Raw genomic sequence first — 24,191 nt, forward strand, 5'->3', positions numbered from 1 at the left:
AAGGTGTGAAATTTTTGAGAAAACACCTTTGCCACCCTTTTTTTTTTTTTGCTCTTATAACTTTTCAAAAATCGACGGGAAAAATCCATGCTGATTATGGAGCATTAAATTCTCTTCAATTTGATGTATAATTTCACACTTTCACGAATTCCCCTACTCCTTTTGCAGCAGCTTTAGTATTGAGTGTGAAATCTCCATTTTTGCAACCATAGACCAATTGACAAAGGAATTTGGAGAGAATGTTTTAAACAAAATTTTTGACTTTGCAGCTTTGTTGAGACTAGTTGGGAGGAGAACATATTAAAAGTCCCCATTCCTAACTCATGTTCTAAGGGGATGAGGGTGGTTTAAAAGTTGCATTTTTCAGCGTTTCGCTTCCACGCTCATATCTTGAGAACAATGCGTTCAACCGACATAAATAACTATTCAAAAATAAAGCAAGATAAATTCTCAACACTTTTTGTTCAGTGGATTTTTTTTCATATTCCCAACAGTTCCCGAGATATTCGCTCTTGAAGGTGTGTAATTGTTAAAATAACAGGCTTTTATCCAATGTTTTGATCTTTCAGGGCTTATAACTCTCCAACAATGCATCATAAAAACTGTGCTTATCTAGGTTTGAATCCTTTGAATCCTTCAAATGTCATTGTCAAGCGATCAATTGTTGCAGCAATGGAAATTTCACCCCCTACATTGAAGCTGCTATAACAATGAAAGGAAAAACTTAGAATAGTGGAATAATACATCATTTCAAAGAGAATTCATTGCTCTAATAGCTATAATATTGAAACATTCCATCTATATTTTAATAGGCTACCTACTCGTCTGTTGTACTGTTATAAACATCAGTAGATATTCTATTGAATTATTCAATTAATATGTTAAAAAATACAGTTACATTTCAATCAATACCAAATTAATACAAATCACTCGTTTTTAACCGTTATGAAAAGTGACAATTTTATCGGACTGAGTAGAGTTATCTGTTTTCAACCAGCTTATCAGTAGAAAGAAATAATAGAGATAATCACCCAATGCAATAGCGAGGAATAATAAAAAAGTTCCAAGCAGGCAGGAGGAATGCATGATGTTTATGCAGACATGTGCACCAGTTGAACACTACTAACTAACTGCTCTTCTGCTCTGCTCCACCATTCGTCAATGCCGCTGCATTCACTCGGTCCCATCCCCTCATGTCAATAATAGAAACACATCTTTACTTATCTCGCTTCCTCCCAAGGTTACTGACCCTTCTTCCCTTCATTGAAAAAAGTATTTCTTCGTCAATCACTCTCTCTCTAGTCCGTCTGTACACCCCCCCCCCCCAAAAAAAAAGAACCCCGACGTTAAGGCGAGCGTTAGCATCACTACGTATTATATAGCCTACATATGTATGTATGTATGTATCTCTTATTATATTTGAACATGTACCGTATATAGGCTACAAATATAACTATACTATATACAGATTGAAAAACTTGCCCTTTGCTGATGATGAGTTGTTGCTGCGTGTGTAAAAAATCGAACCAAAACATATGCACAGACAGATGCATATTCTAGCAGAGAACTGAGACAGAATCTCCAGTTCTCAGGCTCTAGTGTTGTTGATATAAGCACAATAAACGGCAGAAAGTCACAATATCTAGTATATGTAGATATATTTAGACATGTCCAATACTTATGCAGAAAAGGTGGACGGTTTTTTCTTGTTCACATACATCTTTTCTTTCTAATCAAATTAGTTTTAGAGAAGGAAATTTAATCATTGCATTTTCTTCGTAAATGGATGGTGCACAAATTTGTCAGCTGCCTCTTGGGGCTCTTCCATAATCCAATATATTAGGCCTACCTTGCTAAACTCTCACTCACGAAAATAGTTATTTTCGTGGTGCTGCATAAATAAATAAATTATAAACACCTGGTCATTCTTGTGAAATTGCTGCTCGAATCGGTCCCTATGTTTGTTTATTATTTACCATTCCAGCAAAGAGCCAAGACCCAAATTACTGACGATATAATGCTCCAAACATTAAAACCAGGTTCATGCTCTTGCCTCTCAATAAAAACTCAAATGTGGTTTCTGTTTCAACACTAGGTATACAGTTGTGTCTTTTCATATTTGGCTATGATCTTTTTTTAACTTACCTGGTCACTTGAAATGACTTTATGTAGAGAACACATTGTTATCAGTTATCACCTTCCTACCACACCTCATTAATTTTGCATGTTTCCATTGCGGCCCAAATGTGATGCTGTATTTGATTGTATGAAAGTGTTGGCATATGGTGCGGATCCTGAAATGCCATAACAAATAATGGTATATCCTTCTACAGAGTGTTCACGAACTCCCTACCATTACTATAGGGCATATTGTTCCTGGGTAACAAACATATCTAAATATCATATTCAAATTGTCCGCAAGTCTTCAGTTACTCTCACAGCGGCCATTTTGCTTTTTTCACCAATTATTTTTTTCGGAATAATGCTTGAACATACGAAATTGAAACTTTGCACAATCATTGAAACAACTAAACAAAGCTACAACAAAATTATGATATCGCTTTTCAAATTCATAAAATAAAATGGCGGCCATTTAAAATTTTGTTTCTTAAATGAAACTCAGAAACCGTTGTTTTTACAAAAATATTCACAAGAACAACTTTTTTTAGTACGTAAATTAAATTACCTACCTATTTATTAATTGGTACCTACCTGAGTTTTCAAGATTAGACTAATATTAACTGAGATATAGCAGCTTCAGTGATAGGACACCGCTGGGGGTTATTAATTATTGTTTGAAATAATCTAAAATAACTCACAAATGACATGCGAAGCAGACGGTGACTGTTGCGTTGTTGTTGCAGACTTTAGCTGCATGCCTTGGCATGCACTGCAACTAACCCCTAGCGGTGTCCTATCACTAAGGCGTTGCACCCTTCAGTCTGTTAGTGCTACCTTGTCGCGGGTTCGAATCCTGCCGAATCCCATCGAATAGGCCACCGCTGATCATCGTTTGATCATCTCATAATTCACCCTTTCATTTCCCATTACCCACGCACAAGCGAAAAGCTCATGGGAGCATCATCAGCAATAAAAATATAATTTCGAATAAAATGAAATAATTCGGAGCTCTCTTTCTTCATTGAGTGCTGAGTTAAATATATCTTCCGATTTCCAGAATTAAAATTCATGATTTAAAATTTTTCTGGGCGTAGTTGTGTTCTACAACCTGTGACCAGGTAGACCGTTCTATACAAAATATATTTTTTCCAGGTATGCCTTACATTTGACCAGTTGGTTTCTATGTTGAGTGATATTGAATGGGAATTATTATAGTTGTAGATCAACAGATCTTTTATGAAAGGTTTTCTCAGTGACAAAACTCTGGACTCACTAAAAAGTAACGCAGAGGAATATCTTCTATTCTTTTTTAAACCTGCCTTTAAGAATTGATTTCTGAACAGTCTCCAATCTGCTAATGTGCACCTGGTAGGCACCACCCCAGGCCAGTGGGGTATGATAGTATGATAGCAATGACTGGACGAAGGCATGATACATCTGTCTAATTTCTCTAGCATTTAAAACATCACTGAGACACCTGAATGCATATATATATATATTTTTTTTTTCTTAATTTAGACAATAAGAAGTTGGTATGTTCTGCCCATCTCACTCTCGATTTTCTTGGTTATGTCGAGTGAGTAAACGTGTGTCAGTTCGGCTCCGTCTTCTAACAGATATTTCGTAGGGTTATACAGTTCAATTCACTTCAAATTATACATCTAGTTATTCAGTTTCTCGAGCTTAATTCAATAGTGAAATTATATTTTTGATTAACTCACACTCTTTTTATTTATCTTGAAAAAACATTCCTAATTCTTCAGTCTACCTTCTCGCCTGTAAAAGTGTAAATCCACCTAACGGTACACGATGGGTCGACCGAACAGAGGCACGCCGAGGAATGAGGTCAATGCTCCGAAGCCAGGGCCAGCTATTTCTGGATCACTGTCTGAAGAGACCCTCCAAATTATTCGACAGCAAATCGAGGAAACTGTGCATCATGCCGTATCTATGGCAGTGAAATCTATTTTCAGAAGAACTTCAGGCATTGAAGGAGGAGAACAAACAGCTGCACGATAGAATTCGTGAGCTAGAGGTGTCTTGTCACCTGAAGGTCGACGACCTTGAGCAATACGGGCGCCGACATTCAATACGTATTTTTGGGATCCCGGAGAGTGACAAAGAAGACATGGACCTGCTGGCGCTTGATGTGTTCAACAAGAAGCTGAACGTGCCCGTGACTCTGGCGGATGTCAACCGCTCACATCGCGTTGGAAGGCGTCAACCACCTCAACAAGGGCAAGCTAAACCCAAGGACCGACCCATCATAGTACGACTCTGCAGCTACCGGACCAGGAAGATGATCTTCGACGCTAAGAGGAAGCTGAAGGGTTCCGGCGTCACCATTTGCGAGGATCTGACTGCGGAGCGTCTCAAGATCCTCAACGCTGCGGCCGACCGTCATGGGCATAGGAATGTCTGGTCATCGGACGGGAGGATCAAGATCTCTATCGGCGAGGGAGGATCCAAGAGGGTCCACACAGTCGAGAGGATGACCGACCTTCAAAAAATAAAGGTAAATTAAATCATTTCAGGATTCGATGACTAAGGTGCCCTTCACTACAATAATAGGAAATTCGTATTAATACATTTCACAGTAGATATACCTTGGCATTTTTCATGAGCTGGCTTTCTGTTCTATAAATGAATCTTTCCACTGCTATTTATGATTATATATGAGGCAATTATTTCAAACTAAGGAGATCCACATTTGTTAATACTGATTAATAATTTATCTTGATATTAATTCCCAAAACTACATTCAATGCATCAACTACTATACTCCAGAGGGTACTTAGAGAATCATTATCTCTATTCTTACTAATAATTATTACATCTCTTACCAAAATTATTTCCATAATTAATAATTTTCGAAATGCTGAATTTCAAATAAATTGGATGATTAACATACGTTATAGATATGGATGTAATCTATAGGTAAAGATAGTAATCTCCTATATAATGATATCTTCTACTGTTGCCACAGCTTGAACAATAGAAGCTAATGTGTGAAGAATTATTGATAGAACAGAGGGGTGGGTAGTCTGTTCATATGCTTATATAGGGGCTGTGTTTCATTTAACGTTATCTTAGACATTCATCACTAAACTATTACAGTTCTCAATTTACTACTTTTATCGTTATTGCAACTCCCAATAGTTAATTATACTTCTAATACTATATAATATTTTTCACACTTCACCGTTCAATACTATTTAAAACTCATCTAAAATAATCTAGCACTTTCTCCATCGTCTCCTCTACTTCTTATTTTTCCTTTCTCGTTTCTCTTCTTGACCTTATATTTATAATGATTACTTGAATATTGTTGTTTGCGATGATGATTATTATTCTTTTCTATTCTTCTTCTCCTTCTTCTTCGTCTTCTTCTTCTTCTTCTTCTTCTTCTTCTTCTTCTTCTTCTCTTCTTCTTCTTCTTCTCTTCTTCTTCTTCTTCTTCTCTCTTCTTCTTCTTCTTCTTCTTCTTCTTCTTCTTCTTCTTCTTTCTTCTTCTTCTTCTTCTTCTTCTTCTTCTTCTTCTTCTTCTTCTTCTCTTCTTCTTCTTCTTCTTCTTCTCTCTTCTTCTTCTTCTCTCTTCTTCTTCTTCTTCTTCTTCGTCTTCTTCTTCTTCTTCTTCTTTCTTTTCTTCTTTTCCTTCTCTCCTTGATTAAATCAAGATCACAATGCGATGTTCCATTTCTTATTCTATAGTTCAGTTTCATAAGTTCTTTGCAATTTGTGCACATTCCTTCTTTCTCTTCTTTTCTTCCCTATTATTATCATTATTTTCCCTGTGATTTTTCCACTTGCTATCCAGCATGTTTAAATGTTTATTTCTCTTTCTATATCTATTTATCTTTCTACCTTTTCTCTTTCAATCTGATTACCTTCTACTAATATCCATATATTATATTATAATATCCATATATTTATCCATATAATATTCGATTCTTTCCCACATTAAATCATACTATTCCTCTTCAATTTTATGCGAATATTATTCATTATCAGTTGTATTATGTATCTTTCCTCTATTGATAACTTTCTTCAAAGATTTTTCGTTTTTCTGCTGGCTTCTTCTTCTCTTTTTCAGTTGTTACTGGATCCCATTTCGCTCTATTTCCACCATGAACACGATCTTCCACTACTGGATTTCATCTCTCTCAATCTTCATCTTATTCACCATTAGGATTATTCATCACCGAAACTCCACACATCTACATCTTATTGTGTTTAGTGAATTTTTGAACTAGTGCTTTAAATAGTGAAGGGAGCCGAACTGTCAAGGCATACTGGATGCACTCGAATCAAGAGACTTTTTCATTTAGGTTAAGTTTTATCAGTTTCATCCCCATTTTCCCCGTCATGTGTCGTTCTGAGGTCGGTTCACGATTGGTCTGCTGCTTCCATGATGCCTCTCACTGACACGTCAGCTCGCTCGCCCTCAAGTAGGTATGATTATTTCAATAATAGTAATAATGACGCAGGTATGTTTCTAGCAAATAAGCTCCACTCTTTCAAAAAACTTTTCAAGGCTGCTCACCTTAACGTACAATCCCTCAGTTGCCACATTGATGAACTCAGAGCAATCTTCCGTTTTCAGGACTTCAATATAATCGGAATTTCCGAATCATTTTTGAAGCCTAGTATTTCATCAAATTTTGTTGCATTGCCTGGATATAATCTTTTCCGGAATGATAGATTAAATAAAGCTTGTGGGGGTGTAGCAATTTATGTGAAAGATGGTATCAAAACAAAAGTTTTAATCACATCTAAACAAGAGTATTGTTCCAGACCAGAGTTTATGCTACTTGAATTATCCTTATCTAGTAATGATAAATTACTCGTTGGTATCTGTTATCGCCCACCAAAAATAGGTCATTTCACAGATTTCGAAAATGCCTTGCTTTCTCTTATGCCTTGTTATAACCGTATACTAGTTATGGGGGATATGAACACCGACTTGAACATGACGAATCGTAACTTTGACTACTTTCAACTGACTACAATTTTCCAATGCTTAAACATGACTATTTTACCCCTCGATCCAACTCATCATACTAATGAATCAGACACACTCATTGACCTTCTCATTGTTAGTGATCCCAATGAGGTTGTTCAAGCAGGCCAAATCTCAGTCCCAGCTATTTCTAGACATGATTTGATCTACTGTGTACTTTCCCATAAGATACCCAAGCCAGAACAGAAAATTATCACTTATAGAGACTTCAAAAACTTTGATGAAGCCGCCTTCCTGACTGATGTGGCTCAGACTCCATGGCATCAAATTGAAGCATTACCCTCAGTTGATGACATGGTCAAGACTTTCGAGAATTGGACTTTGACTTTGTATGACAAACATGCACCTTATGTGACAAGGAGGATTAATAGAAAACGACGAGTACCGTGGATGACTGAAGACATACTTAAGATGATGGGACGTAGAGACAAAGCACATAGAAAATTTAAAAAGACATTTGACTTGGACAGTTTGATAGAGTATAGGAGCCTTAGAAATAGGGTTAAACAGGAATTACGGAACTCAAAGATTAGGTACTTGAATTCGTTTATGACAAACAATAGACAAGACTCTAAATCACTTTGGCAGGGAATAAAAGAATTCGGGCTTGGCAAACAGAAATCGAATCCACAAATTGACTTACCATTGAATAATATAAATGACCATTTTGTTTCACACTCTAACCAACGCGACGAAGTTGTCATTGCTAATCATATAGATGATCTTGAAGAGCAGGTTACAAACTTAGATTTACCAATCACTGATCAATTTCATTTCCATCCAGTCTCAGAAGAAGACACTTTCAGAGCAATTCAACGTATTCATAGTAATGCTACGGGTGTAGACAAAATTCCTATTAAATTTATTAAGAAGATGTTATTTGCTGTTTTACCAACCATTACATACATTTTCAACAAGTCACTTGAAGAAGGCATTTTCCCTGAAAACTGGAAGTTTGCTCTGGTTTGCCCTCTAAATAAAGTTCCATCACCCAATAAAGTTGAGGATTTTAGACCAATCAGTATTTTACCTGCATTGTCCAAAGTGCTAGAAAGACTCATTCATGCTCAAGTTGTAAAATTCTAGACAACAATAGTAAGCTTCATAACTTTCAATCAGGCTTTAGAAAATTCCATTCAACTGAGACAGCTCTGCTTCGTGTCACTGATGATATAAGGTTAGCTATGGACCAAAGAAAATGCACCATCCTCACCCTATTTGATTTTTCTAAAGCATTCGATACTGTTGATCATACAGTCCTTCTGAATAAGTTGGCTATTCTTGGTTTCAGTCACAACTCGTTAGTTTGGTTAAATCCTATCTATTAGGTAGGAAACAATGTGTATCTGTCGGTGACAAAAAGTCAACTTGGAAAAACGTTATGCATGGAGTACCACAAGGTTCAATTTTAGGCCCTCTCCTCTTCACTTTGTATGCTAATGACCTTTCTTCCATTATCAAATTCTCCAGTTTCCATACTTATGCAGACGACCTTCAAATCTATTTAAGCTGTCCCATAACAAAAATTAATGAAACAGTTGGAATAATGAATCAGGATATCAATTCGATAGTGGAATGGACAAAGAAAAATGGCCTTAAGCTTAATCCCATCAAAACACAACCCATTATAATTGGATATTCTCGTCTTATAAACAATATTGACCTTGAATCGATTCACAAAATTAGTGTAGACGGTAATGACATTCCTTACTGTAGCTCAGTTAAAAATTTAGGCATTATTATGAATAATACTCTTGACTGGTCAGAACAAGTGAACAAAACTTGTAAAAAGGTATTCTCAGCCATGCATGCATTGAAGAAAATGCACGATATCCTCCCTAGAAACATTAAATTATTATTGGTTCAATCTCTCATCTTCCCACATTTAATGTATTGTAATTCTGTTCTTAATGATATGCAAGTCACTCTGAATGATAAACTACAGCGTTGCCAAAATTATTGTCTACGTTTCGTCTACTCTCTCCAACGCCATGATCATATCACCCCAGCCCACATTGCTAGTTCAACATTGAAGCTTCCCGATCAGAGGCTTTTTCGAATAGTCAAGCTTGTTAGAGATATCTTGAAATACGGTAATCCGAACTATTTTAAAGATGATTTCAAATTTGTCTCTGAAGGTAGGAGGATAGATGCTTCACATACTAGAACCGGAGAAAGTACTTAAGGATACCCAATCATCGAACTACTATTTTCACAAAATCCTTCTTAGTCAGTGCCTGTCGTGCATGGAATGCACTTCCTGTTTCTATCAGGTCTATCGAGAGCCGAGCGAACTTCAACCTGACTTTAAAAAAACATATTTTGGAACAAATGACTGAAACTGTCCGGCCCTAGAACGATCACATGACAACCATCCCTCACCCATTCCACCAATATAAACCTTTAAACCATGTTATAGAACGAATTGTTATATATATATATATATATATATATATATATATATATATATATATATATATATAAACTCATGTTATTCCAATTATCCACTGCATACTGATGTATATTACTGAAATTTGATAACCCTGATCTACTTTCAGCCTACTTCATTTTATTAATCAATTATTTGATCTTATCTAGCTATATAATTATTTTACTTTATCAATTTTCTGTTTTTTTTCTCTTCAATATTCATATTGATTAAAACTTTTACAATATTTCCATTAATAAATAAATCCTTACTTTAAATAACGAAATTAACGTTTTGGTAGAGAGTTAGTGGGGAGGATATTCTTAATATTCTTCCCAAAGAATGGACATTGATATGTCCAAAGCTCTGCCAATTTATGTAGATGCATAACAATATGATTATTATCTATAGTTATTATATTACAAATTGCTTTTTCATATCATATACAGTTCAATAGTTATTTTCTTAGTCTATATTATGTAAATTCATCTATAATTTTGCTGTATTGTAAGCTATTGTATATAAGTGTATAAGCCAGTATATATTGTAATCTACATAAATAAAGTACTCAATCAATCAATCAATCAATCAATCAATCTCGAATCAAACACCACCCCCAGATACTTATAAGAAGAAACTCTCTGTATCACTTCACAACAACAAGCATTCCTCTCATCAACTCCACATTCGTGAATTTTCAATGGATGTAAATTGGAATCTGAGTTATTACTTAGACTAATGGGCATAAACTTGGTTTTTGCAATATTAAGAGAGAGGGTATTCTGATCCAACAATTTCTTGATAGATCTTAGGTCAGACTCAGCTCTATCACGAGCCTCCTCCCAAGTTCTCCCTTCAACAAAAATTAAAGTGTCATCTGCAAAAAGAAATAGCCTCCCATGTAAATTTAATCTGGAAATGTTATTGATATATATGAGAAATAGTAAGGGCCCGAGAGTGCTTCCCTGTACCACCCCAAAGTTGACAGGAAGCTCATTACCATTTACTCCATTAATTGAAACACACTGCCTCCTTCCAGATAAATAACTAGTGAACCATGCAAGCGCATTCCCAGTGACACCCAAGGCTGACAATTTTCTGATAAGGTTCCTCCGATCAATACTATCAAAAGCTTTTTTGAGGTCAAGGAAGATTAAGATTGGATGCATATTATTAGATAGAGAAAAATGAAGCTGCTTGTTTACATCAAACAATATATCCGAAACTTTTTTTTCACCTCTAAAACCGTATTGGCATTCTGCCAGAATGCTGTTAGTCGCAAGATAGCTAACAAGTTGTTCTTTTACAATTCTTTCAAGAACCTTCAAAAAAACACTTAATAGAGAAATAGGCCGAAAGTTGTTTTTGTCAGTAAAAATACCAGACTTATGCAAGGGAAACACTTTGGCAATTTTAAAAATATCAGGAAAAACTCCAGTCTCCAAGCTAAGATTAATTAGGTGAAGAAATGGTTTAATGAAAATAAATAGGTTTTCTTTCAATAAGGAGGCCGAAAAACCATCAATACCCAGGGCAGACCCGCCTCGCAAGGCATTGACGTGCCCAATAACTTCAAGTTCTGAAACCGTGTGGAGGGTAAACCTAGTGTCCAACCCAAAGTCCCAGTCATCAACCAACAAAGCACCACCCGAGTCAATTGAGCCGGCCAAATTCTGTCCGACAAACGAAAAAAAAAATTGAAATTGTCTGCTACATCTCTGCAAACAGTAGGAGTTATAGTAGTTACAGATGGTAAAAATTTATTAATGGGAAAATTTTGTTTAACATTATTCCTGCCTGCCAGTTCGTTAATAGTTCGCCAAAACATTTTTGGATTTCTCTGATATTGATCTAGCTTTCCTCTAAAATATGATCGTTTTGTTGCTTTTAGAATGTTTGTTACATGTTGTCTGAAATTACGAGAATATATCTTTAGCTCCTCATTCAAGGGATGCTTTTTGATTCTCTTGCTGATTTTATCTCTTTCACGGATCAATTTAATGAGGTCCAGGGTGATCCATGGCTTGAGTTTTTTCATTCTCATCGACAACTGCCTAAAGGGTTTTTTTGAATAATTCAACGCCTCTGAAAAATTTTGACAAAAATTGGTTGAACAAGTTTCAACATCCTGATTATTATTTATAATGCTGTCCCAGTCAGCCTGACACAGATTTTTGTACAGCAAAGCACAGTCGATGAATTCTCCTGCGGGATGGTTCAATGTAGTTATTGGCCTGTCAAAGCAATGTCTACTATTGAGGAGAAATTAGATCAAATATTAGGTAAACTGCAAAAACTGGATACTTTGGATAATAAGGTGGATACAATAAATAGTAATTTTCGGAAGGAAATAGAAGAAATCAAAACGGAAGTTTTTCACATAAAACAAGAGAAGGCAAAGAAGGACACGCTCAATGATGTGAAAGAAAGAAAATTCAACCTGTTGCTGTTTGGAGTTCGAAGTGAAGAGTTTTTTGCTATGAATAAGGAGGTTATTGCAATTTTACAGTTTCTGGTTCCTGATACTAATGAAAATTCCATTAGAGACTTATGGAGAACGAACAGGAATAAAGTAGGATCACCGGTTATTGTAAAACTAAATTCAATTGTAATTAAAAATTTGATATTGAAAGCAAAAAGAAAACTGCAAGAAAATGAAGGATTCAAAAGTATTCAAATAAAGGAAGATTTTACTCGTGAGATAAGGGCTATCAGAAAACAATTATTCCCACATCTAGTAAGTTTAAAATCAGAAGGAAGAAAAGTGATTATGATAGGAGACAAATTGAAAGTTGATGGGAGGGTTTTTTCCCTGGATGACCTGGAAAAGCAAGAGTCTAACTCCTCCAAGAGAGCAAGAAGCGAAGAGAAATCTCCAAAGCCACAGGAAGAAATAACCAAGAATTTCCATGATCGTCAGTCTGCAAAGAAAGGAAGAAAACTCAACAGAAATAACAGTTTAGATAGATTTGTCATGAAAAAACACTGAGAAAAATAGAGAAGGGAGAAGCTGAAGGAACCAAAAATTACAAATCAAGATGAGAATTCAGCAGGAGTGGAGCAAACAGAAAACCAGAAAGAATAGCAAATTATGGGAACTAGGCCGCCAACCAACAAAATCCGAAAAAAGAATGATTGTAATAATTTAGAAGATAAGAGGAATAGCATTTCCCCAGGACGGTTGGTCACCGAGGGGAAAAATGACCAATACCCCCCAGGGTTAATTGTAGGTACTTTGAACGTTCGTACTCTCAGAACCGAAGATAGATTGTGTGAATTGGAGGAAGCACTAGAGAAGACAAATATTGATATTCTAGGAGTATCCGAAGTGAGAAGGAACTCTGAAAAAATCGTACAAAGGAAAAGTGGATATATTTTCTATCACTATGGAGAAACGCAAGGCCAAAAAGGAGTGGGATTCATCATTAGAGAAAAACTGAAATCAAAAATAATTGAATTTAAAGGGATTATGGAGAGGCTGGCTATTTTGAGAATAAGAGTCGGGTGTTCAAAGATATTGAACATATATCAAGTTTATGCACCGACTGCAGAAGCAGAGAAAGAGGAACGTGAAGCATTCTACGAGCAGTTGTCCACAGCAATCAGACATGAAAAAAATAACTGGAAAAATACGGCAATAATTTTAGGAGATTTCAACGCTCAGGTCGGTCGACAAGAAGACAATGAAGCAAATGTAGTAGGTGAATATGGATATGGGAGAAGGAACGAAGTAGGTCAGTTGTTAGTCGATTTCTGTTTCCAGCATGGCTTGAGGGTAATCAACACTTTCTTCAAGAAAAGAGCTGGGAAAAAGTGGACTTGGATTTCCCCCAACCAGCAGACCAAAAATGAGATTGATTATGTGCTTACCGCTCAAAATGGATTTATAAAACGGTTCGAAGTGACAGGGAAATTTCAATTCACAATGGATCATAGAATGTTAATAATCGAACTATCACAGGATTGGACAACAAGGAGACCAAGAACTGAATGGAACGGATCTATGAGCAGGACTCCAGTGATTGATGACAATGGTTTGAGGGAATTGGAAGACAGTATGCAATTGTTAAGTCAAACTCATCTTCAGGCTGACTTTCAAGAGAGTTATAATATATTAGAAAATGCTATAAGAAACACTTTTAGACTCTCACAGACTTCCAATTTTAGCAAAATATCACAGAGTACACGGCAAACAATAAAAGCACGGGAGGACATGAAGCGAAGAAAACAGAAGAATACAAGAGAAAAATTAGAATACAATTTATTATGCAAAAAAGCTAGATTTGAAATTCGCAGAGATATCAAACGATTTGAAGACAATATTATCAACAGAATTTTAGAAACTGATGGCTCCACAAAGAAAATCAGGAAAACCCTTTCAAGTGGTGTAGAGTGGAATACTGGTTTGAAAGACAAGACAGGCCGTATAGATAGGAAGAGAGATGGCATAATTGAGAAGGCATCAGTGTATTATGAGGAGTTGTTTAAAAGTTCCTGTAGTATAGCAACATATAATATCATTACTGCAGTAAATAGAGTACCCGATTTTCAAGAAAATGAATTATCAGATATTATAAAACGACTGAAGAACAATAAGATGGCAGGAATAGACAAAATTTCCAATGAAATGATAAAAGCTATTTCGACAAATATTTTGAGGGCTCTTGTTGATTGCTTCAATAGAATATTGGAAGAACAAAAAGTTCCATTACAATGGAAATTGGCGGACATAATACTCTTGTTCAGAAAAGGCGATATTTATAATATAAATAACTATCGACCAATTAGTATAACCTCTTGTATTGGAAAGTTATTTATGAAGGCTATGTCAGATCGCATCCTACCAAACCTAGTAATTCATCAGCCAGTTGAGCAAGCTGGATTCAGACGAGGTTTCCCAACAGTTGACAATCTACATATTATAAATCAATTAATAGAAAAATGCTCTGAATATCAAATTAAAGTTTATCTGGCCTTCATCGATTATAAAAAAGCTTTTGACAGCTTGAATCATAGTTTCCTGTTCAAATCTCTGCGTGATCAAGGTGTCCCTGAAGTATATCTGAATATTCTGAAGAATTACTACGAAAACAGCACTGCAAGAATACGTCTTGAAAAGTCAGGCAAATATTTCAAATTAAGTAGAGGAGTCAAGCAAGGGGATCCCTTGTCACCTATAATCTTCAATTCAGCTCTTCAGGAGGTGTTTAAACAGCTGAATTGGGAAAGGAGAGGAATTTCGATAAGAGGAGAATACTTGAATCACCTGCGTTTTGCTGATGATGTGGTACTGATTGGAAAGTCGCTGCAAGAATTGAAAGATATGATATGGGAACTGTCATTAGTGAGTAGAAAAGCCGGACTTGAAATCAGTCCTGAGAAGACCAGCCTCATGACAAACGCAACCAGAGGATTAATTGAGCTGGATGGAAAAGCTTTGAGTTGGGCGCAGGAAGTGATTTATCTTGGGCAGTGTTTTTCATTTGATGAAAGAGAAGTGAAGGAGATTAAACAAAGACGAGCTGCTGCTTGGAAAAAGTTCTGGTCTCTCAAGTGCATCATGAAAAATAAGGATGTCAGCTTAACGTCCAAAGCCAAGGTGCTTAGATCATGTGTGTTTCCCACTCTGATGTACGGTGCGCAAACATGGACATGCAAAGCGAGTACTATCGACACAATTCGGAAGTCTCAAGTGTCAATGGAAAGAAGTATTTTAAATATTCACCGAATGCAGAGAATTCGCACCACTACAATAAAAAATAAAGTCAAGTTGGAAGATGTCACAAGTGTCATAAGGAAATTGAAGTGGAAATGGGCAGGCCATCTTTCTAGGCTACAAGATGGAAGATGGACAAGGAAAGTGACTGAATGGGAGCCGACGTGGCGACGGAGAAACGTTGGCAGGCCAAGGGCGAGGTGGAAGGACGACATTGTCAGAATAGCTGGAGGTAACTGGATGATAGCAGCAAGAGAGCGAGAGAGATGGCACAACCTGGGGGAGGCCTATGCTCGGTGACATGCTTAGTTTCCAGAACAAAAACATAAAAAAGACTATTGAAGTAAAAAAATTTTATTTAAAAATCATTTTGTATATTGAAGCGTCATTAACTTATTGTATGTTTTGGAACAAAAATAAAGGCTTTATTTATTTATTATTATTATTTATTATTGGCCTGTCAGTTGAGAAGGATATTGTTAAACCAATGCTGTAATGATCCGTTATATTCAACTGTAGTGTAGCCGACTTTAAGGCAGCTCCAGACGCTCCGTTTTACACAACATTTTGTCTCCGCAGTTCAAGACGTTGCAGACAAAACGTTGCGTGTGGACCGGAAAACTGCACAGTTTTGAGTCCGTCGGGAGGACTGCACAATTGCAGCAATAACTGAGCTCGTGAGCTCTGAAAACCGTGACCTGCGCAGACATGTCGTTGCGTGTGGACACTTACTCCGTTTTCCAATCCGTTTTGTTCCTCAGTTTTCTCTAATCATCCGACCATGGCAGATTTTCGGCAAATCTTCTTGCGAGTTTTTGACGGATTTTATTTCACTTTATGAAAGTTTTCCGTGCATTTGGCGAGTTAAATCCAAAGAGTACAGTGACAGGGACAAAAAGGGGGAAGCGTACGAGAGATTGGTTGAAAAGTTCAAAGAAATAGATGTGAACGCGAGCAGGGAGACAGTGGCGAAGAAAATCAATTCTTTGAGAAGCGTTTATCGCAAAGAATTGGCAACGGTAAACAAATCGATTCGATCTGCGGCTGGAGAGGACGAAATTTACAAGCTATCTGTGGTATTTCGATTTGCTGCATTTTGGTTCAATGAATGCCACGAATTATTGGCCTTAACAGAATACGCCACATCAAATCAGAATGCAACAAAATCTTTCTTCAGAAGTCCGACAATACCACTCCTTCTCGCAGCAGCCGCAGCCTATGCCACATAACTACGCCCCAGAACAAATACCTCACACTCAGGAGTATGAAACAATTGGGAAAATTTCGGCAGTTTCATGAATCATCCCACAGCAAGGTGAACAAGATGTACAGACACGCGCCCACCAAGCCCCTGCCCAATCTCCCATTGGAACCTACTTGTCATCATTTCAACAAAACTGAAGTATTCTTGCGTGCATTTCTATTGCTTACCATAATAACTTTTCTACAATAATAAAGTTTATAATGTTCAATTAAATAATAAATCGTTTATGGAAAATAACAATATTTCTTACCTTCAAGTAATCCTTCTTCAGCTCCTGTAGATAGCTTTACATGCTTCGGGAATGATTTCACTTAGCGATTGTTTTGATATAATTGTTGTGAACTCCAGGTCTTTGTAACTTCTGCCAGTTGCCAAAACTCTTAAAGTTGCTGTTAGCCTTTCATTTGTTATATTGCTACTCTCATACAAGTATTTTCTTTCTTGATATGCGGTGTCACTAATTCCAATAAGTAAATATACGTGTCCATGTCCATTCTAAAGTAGTTTCGCCAATCATTAGGTTTGTCACGTAATTCATGCAATAATCTTATAATGGGAAAAGTCCTGCCTTTTTAAAAGCCATTTCCGTGGCCATTTTGAACGAACGGTTCCTCTGATGTGTTCCAATCTTTTTTTTACAATACAGCAGGCGAAAATTGACCACAGAAGAACCTCCTCCATGGTGATATCACACAAAACTGAGCGGAAAATACAAGACTGCACCGTCAAGACTGTACCATCTGGATGCTCAAAGTTGCAACGGTTTCATTCCGTCTTAAAACTGCACAGATTTAAAACGTTGTGCAAAATGGAGCGTCTGGACCGGCCTTTACATCATATATGTTCTGGTACCAAAGAAAAAAGTGATCTAAACAAGTACTCGAGTCATTTGCTACTCTGGTCGGTTTGTCTATGCATTGGGTGAGACCCGCTCCTAGGAGAGTATTCATGTATAAGATGTCAGTATCTTGAGAATAATTGCCTATTAGATCCAAGTTAAGATCACACATCCATATTACGCTTATGTCTCTATTAATGCTATTCACAAGTTGCTCTAGAGAATGGAGAAATAATTGGATATCGCTATTAAACGTGCGATAGAATGCTAATAAATTAAAGGTTTTATTGTAAAAAGTAAAATCCAGCTTGAGCCCATGAACATCACCAAGAGAAACCTGGTTAGAGATAACTGATAAACGATTACTGTAGAAAACAATGACCCCATCGGCTCTATTGCACTGTTTATCGGTAAAAAAAACTTCATAACCCTCAATCGGCTGCACCTCCTCATCGCCTCGTAGCCAGCACTCAGACAAAACTATTATATCTATTCTGGGCAATTCATTCAAATAAATTAGGAGCTCGTCAAAATTCCTGGAAAAACTTTTTATATTAATGTGTAATATTGTAAGTTTGTCCTCGCCATTCCTGGTTGAGAAAAAAGTTTTATATTCAGAAATATTCTTCAATTCAGTACAAGGAAGAGAAAGATAGTGATTGTATTGACTATCCTCATCCTCATCCATTACACAAAAAAAACACAATCAATCATAGAAAAAAAAGAACAAAGATTAAAACTGAAATCAGTAATTATTCATTACTTCTGCTAGCCGCGCCAAAAAAAACAAAAATGATGATACGTGTACTTGAATAAAAAGAGATACTAAAAATTCCTTCACCTCACAATTTACCATGTGGATTCAGAAAAAAAACAGTCTTCCGTAATAATGAATTATTATATCTTTACTAAAATGATAATGAAAACTCGAACAATGTCTCCCACTACTTTGTGCATCACTGTACTCAAATTCTCGTCAACTAAGTTCAATCATTAAGAAGTTTGACAGTAGAATTCATTGATAAGACGGCAGCCGTTAGTAAACAAAGGCTATAAAAGTAGTAACTATCGCTCCGCCTATCAATAAATGAGATTAGATTGAATGAATTAGAATTATAGGTCAAAACTGAAAATGAAAGCTTACATTATACTTCCTTGCTACAGTACTTTACTTGCTCCTTTTCAATTCAATCAAATGTATATTCAATTCAATCCCATGTATAAGCAAGAATGTAACAATAATGAAAATATAGTTCTACTCTCAGAAGCTATGCAATATACTCATATAATTTCATCTGTCTACAACAGACTCATGGAAGGTAGTTTATTACAGCTCTGCTCTGAAAATATGACAAGGTGATGGGCGACTCCAACACCAAAACCCAGAAGTGCTCAAAATCTGACTGATTCAAGTACAAAGCAACAATCAACAACAAATTATGCAATAATCTTAGTACAAATAAATAAATAATAAAATAATCTCAGTCCTTGCTAGCAAAATTAAGTCCGTAAACACTATTGTAGATAGAATTTAATAATACTGTATTGAAACAAACTTTAATTATGGGAATCAGATACATGAGATGACTCAGAAAAATCCGAAAAATCATTCTCGGTATTAATAATGAAAGCCTTTCCGCAATCGTCTATTCTTATTTTGATATTACCGGCATGATCAGTCCATACATATTTGATCTTCCTATCACGCTGAAGCTGTTTCACCCTGGCAAACAGTACCCTACGCTTAGGCGTCAGCGACCTGTTGATGTAGATTGATCGAGACTCACCAGTCAAGCCAACGTGTCGAGTATTCAGATCGCCCTTCATCTTTCTCTTATGCATCAGATCATAAGCGTCTTCACGGCGCACAAACATGAGGATGATACCAGGTGCGGGACGGTTATTCCTATTCTTCAACCTATGGCAAGCATCAATGGAATCCTTTGCAATGTTCATTCCCACTGACTTGCAAACCTTGATAACAGTTTCTGTCATATCCTCATTAGCCAAGGATGGAATACCGTTGATTTCCAGGGTGTTTCTTCGCGAATACTGTTCGAGATCGTCCATCTGGCATGAGACTTTGTCCAGTCTCGTGCGAAGAGTCACATTTTCGTCAGAAAGATTCTTGATGACCACTTTTTGAGCTTCAATTACTTCAGCTTGCTTAGCCAACATTTCACCACTTTTATCAATCTTCTCCATACACGTACGGATGGAAGCTGACAAGTCTTCCCGCAACTGACTATTACTGCTCAAAATCAACACCTTTAGATCTTCTAATGAAGCATTTAAAGATGCAAGTGTTATATCCGAATTGTTTGCGGCTGACGCAGTGTTCACTCGCACTGGTGTTGTATCATCCTTGATGAGATCAAAGGTGAGCTCGATATCTTCATTTGGGGGCAAGATATATTTGTTTTAAGAAATCATCGATGTTTCAAACTTCTAGGGGTGGGGGGGTTCCAGGGGTGGGAGCTGACAACAGGCAGGGGGGGGGGAGATGAGTATTTTGTGATTCCACGCTATGTGGACTAACATTCTGTGGAAATTCAGCTTTCCCGCTAAAACCAGTTTTTTGTCTTCATTGACCGGGCTAAGTAGTGGGTTATTACAGGAGCAGCCTACCCAAACAGGGGCGTGGCCTTGCCACCAGGACTTGGGGACCAGAGCCAAGGCCCCCCCCCCGCGGGGGACCAGCTCCAAGCAGCAACCCCCCCCTCTCCCAGAGGGGGAGGGAAACTGAACCAGTTCCCTCAAGCGCTAAACCAGTTCCCCCTCATCATAGTCATAGTCCCAAGCACACGCCCACTATCAACCACTTCCCACCTGAGGTAGTCTGCTATTTCAAAGGTGTTGAAGCTTCATCCGGTGAGTGCCTCCATCTAGTGGCGGAGATTCCAAACTGTTGCAGAATCAGTTATCGGTTAAAGACAGTACCATAGATAAAGGATAAGCATAAGATTTCTTGTCTTGTCTCTGACAGCACTGTCATAAACTGTACCAACATAATACTTTAGTAGTATTTATCAAATCAAACAAATTACTATTGCTGAAGGAATCGCTAACACAATTATCTAATATTCTATAAGATTTATACTGCAAACATTATCATGTAAGGAATTTAAACTATATAACCACTTTCTTGTTTCAAGTTCCAATGAGTTATTGTAATTATAATTCAGAGCTGTTTCTAAACAGGAAACAAATATAAAAAGTGTACTATCCTGCTCTGTTTGTGATAGATGATTTGAATATGAATCTGAATCTAAATTGTCCTTTTCAACTGAATTTACCATTTCCTCTTCAAATGGAAAATCATTTTCTATACTCTGATTGAGAGTCTTTGGATTAGCATTCTTTTGTAATGTAGAATTTTTATCAATTTTTCTAAAAGCATAAGTGTAATTAACATTATTCAAGATAACCCGCTCTGTTTGTGATAATTGATTTGAATTTACAATTTCCTTCTCAAGTGAAAAACAAATTTGTACACTCTGATTGAGAGTCATTAGAACAATACTATTATTTTTTTGTAATGTAGAATTGATGTTCACTCTTTTAAAAGTATAGGTGTAATTATCATTATCCAAACATGAATTAAACACTGTCAAAATAATAGTATAGTTCCCTTTTGATGGACTATAAGTCGAATGTAATAAGATCACAATCCAAAAACTGCAATTGAATATAATTAACCATATCAAACTTTCTGAAACCCTCCATACACCTCTCTCCATTCTCTCTCTGCAACGGTTCGTAATATACTGATCCACAATCAGAGTGGAGAAAACTGGTTTGCAAACTTATGCAGGTTCAAACATGAAAACTGAATTTCATTTTTACTTTTTGTAAGTGGCCTACCATAAAATAGACCAGCTTTTCCACTCAACCTTCAGTCTTCACCCAGTATTCAATGTGAGATTCATACAGAATAACCTATCAAGTGAATCCAAGGAATAAGGTAAGTCTTTTCAAAAATATACAACAAATATAATATACATACATCAAATACTTATTTTGATTTAATTTCTGATCATCTTTTTCATATCAAATCATTCAAACTCGATTCGAGATGATTAAATGAGACTGATTCAACCTTCTCCATTTTAAATATGATATTGTCAAAACTATTTTTAAGTTTTTCCTATTGTTTCTTCAAACTATCTTTCTATGTTACCAAATCCGCCTTTTCATTATCAAAGTCAGATCTTGTTAGAACTGTTTCTTATGCTCACATAACTGATTTTCTAAATATTCCTTAGCATCTATCTCATTACTTTTACCATGTGAAACATGTCCAAACCTGTCCACAGACATGATGTAACTGAAAGGCTAAATACAACACTAACTTTAACCTTCCCTAATACATTTCTACTCAACTAGATCAAAAATAACCTCCCACAATTGATTACTATCTGTGATTATGACTATATGATGATCATTGCTACATCCATATTCCTCAATTACAATATATAAGAATTCATACACTTCAGATAAGATTGAATACTTCAAACTTGAATTCAACCATTTACTATCATCTGACAATTCTTTATCATCATTATCTTTAACTTTACTATCATTCTCAATACATTATTATGTATAAGACATATAGTTCACAGTATTATTGTTGTAGTGTTCCAGGATATCGGCTTATTTTACAAACATCAAATTCCAACTTTACCAATCAAAGCAAGCATCATCCCATCAGCAATAGTGATTATCAAAGAACATCAAACGTTTGCAGAGAACTGTGAACTTTTGATCACTATATCAAGGAGTCATCTTACAGCAAACTTTGACTATACTAGACAAGGTCTTGTCAAGGGATTCCCATCAAGAGCAAACACTCAACAGTAGAGAACACTAGACTGGTGAGATCCAATTATTATTTTCTATTATAAAAGTATTATGGAATATACATTAGAAAAAACTACGGCTATCAATGGAAATGTTGTGAAATATAGATTTTCGTTCATTGAAACCCAGTTGGATTTACAGTTGATTTTAACAACTTTGAAAGAAACAATATTCAACATTTTAATCAATGATTCAGTAATTTTTGATGGGAACATACGTTGGTTTATTGCTGTAAAAGTTCATCTGATAAAAATAGCACCTTTACCACCAACATAGGATGGTCATGAACAGACTATGAACGTGGAGACAATTGCAACATTTCATAGCACATCTTATAATATAATTAATATAAATCAAAATACTGATGAATCAATATATCAATTTGACTTAGCATCTAGTAAGTTGAATACAGGTTTGGAGCGATTTGTTTCTCATGGTTCTGGTTGGGTGGTGAATTGTATTTTAAATTTAGATGTCAATTTTATAAAATATAATCCCATTTATGGTGGTGATTCAACATATATAGAAACACCACCAGAACTTGTCAACAAGAGAGTTCTGATAAACATTAAAAATAATGATTCATATTGTTTTCTTTGGAGCATCTTGGCTTATTTTCATTATAGACGTAGAAATTTGAATGTTCAATACTTGAAACAATTTAAAAGTGAACTTAGAACCAATTCTATAAGATTTCCAATTTCTTCACATGATATTTTAACATTTGAAGGATTAAACCCAAACATGAGCATAACTGTCATTGCCTGTGACAGTGCCCATAAGAAATTTTTCCCATACTGTGTGACTACACAGAGAGAGAGAGAGAGAAAGAGAGTATAATATACATTTGCTTCTGCTATTTAGAGAATGTTACCCAAACCGTCCACATTACGTTCTTATAAACACGAGTCAGAATAAGAATGGGCTTAGCCATCTTTTATGTCATTTAACAAATGGTAGAAGATCTGTTCATATATGTCCTTTCTGTTTTCACCAGTTCACATCAAATAAGAGAACAAATATTGATAAATATTTAAATTTTTAGTTAAGTTAAATTTACAAAAACATATTGAAATTTGTAGCAAATTCGGTGAACAGAAAGTCAGTCTTCCAAAGCCTGGGAAGAATATTCTTGAGTTTACAAACTATACATTTACAAAAAACTGTAAGTATATAATATATGCAGATTTTGAGTCTTTTATAATACCAATAAATAATGAAGAAGAAGAGGAAGAAGTAGAAGAAGTCAGAGATAGCTCAGGTGAGGGTGAGTCACAAAGATCGAGGTCTTATACTGAAAAACATGCCAGACATATTGCTTGCAGCTATGCTTTTGTTGTTCTGAATGAGAATAGAGAGATTTGTATGGGTCTATATTTGTATAGAGCAAACTTTGTAGGTGAAAATATTATTGGAAAATTTTTGGAACATGTTACTAATATTGGTGATGAACTCTACAAGGATTTGATTGTAGAAATGCCCATGTCCAACTTAACAGGAGAAGAACAATCTATGTTTGATAATGTGCAAACATGCAGATTTTGTCAAAAACCGTTTACACCCGCCAATATTAAGGTGAAGGATCACAATCATGCTACTGGATGTTTTGAAAAGGCTGCTCATGCAACATGTAAACTTAATGCTAAGAAACCTACTTTCATTCCTTGTGTATTCCATAATTTTAGAGGATATGATAGTCATTTTGTAATACAAGCTTTAGCTTTCAATAACAATTAATTGAGATACATTGCTAATAGCAGTGAACAATTTTTAACAATCAGTTTAGGTCATATTAGATTCATAGACAGTTTACAATTTTTAAATACTTCATTAGAAACTTTAGTGAAGAATCTAGCTGATTGTGATGACTATAGAACAAAATTTAAACAATTGTGTTCAATTTTCAAGTATCAGTCACAACAGAAACTATTTTTAAGAAAAGGG

This window comes from Nilaparvata lugens, chromosome 6, assembly GCF_014356525.2.
Source record: "Nilaparvata lugens isolate BPH chromosome 6, ASM1435652v1, whole genome shotgun sequence".
NCBI lineage: Eukaryota > Metazoa > Arthropoda > Insecta > Hemiptera > Delphacidae > Nilaparvata > Nilaparvata lugens.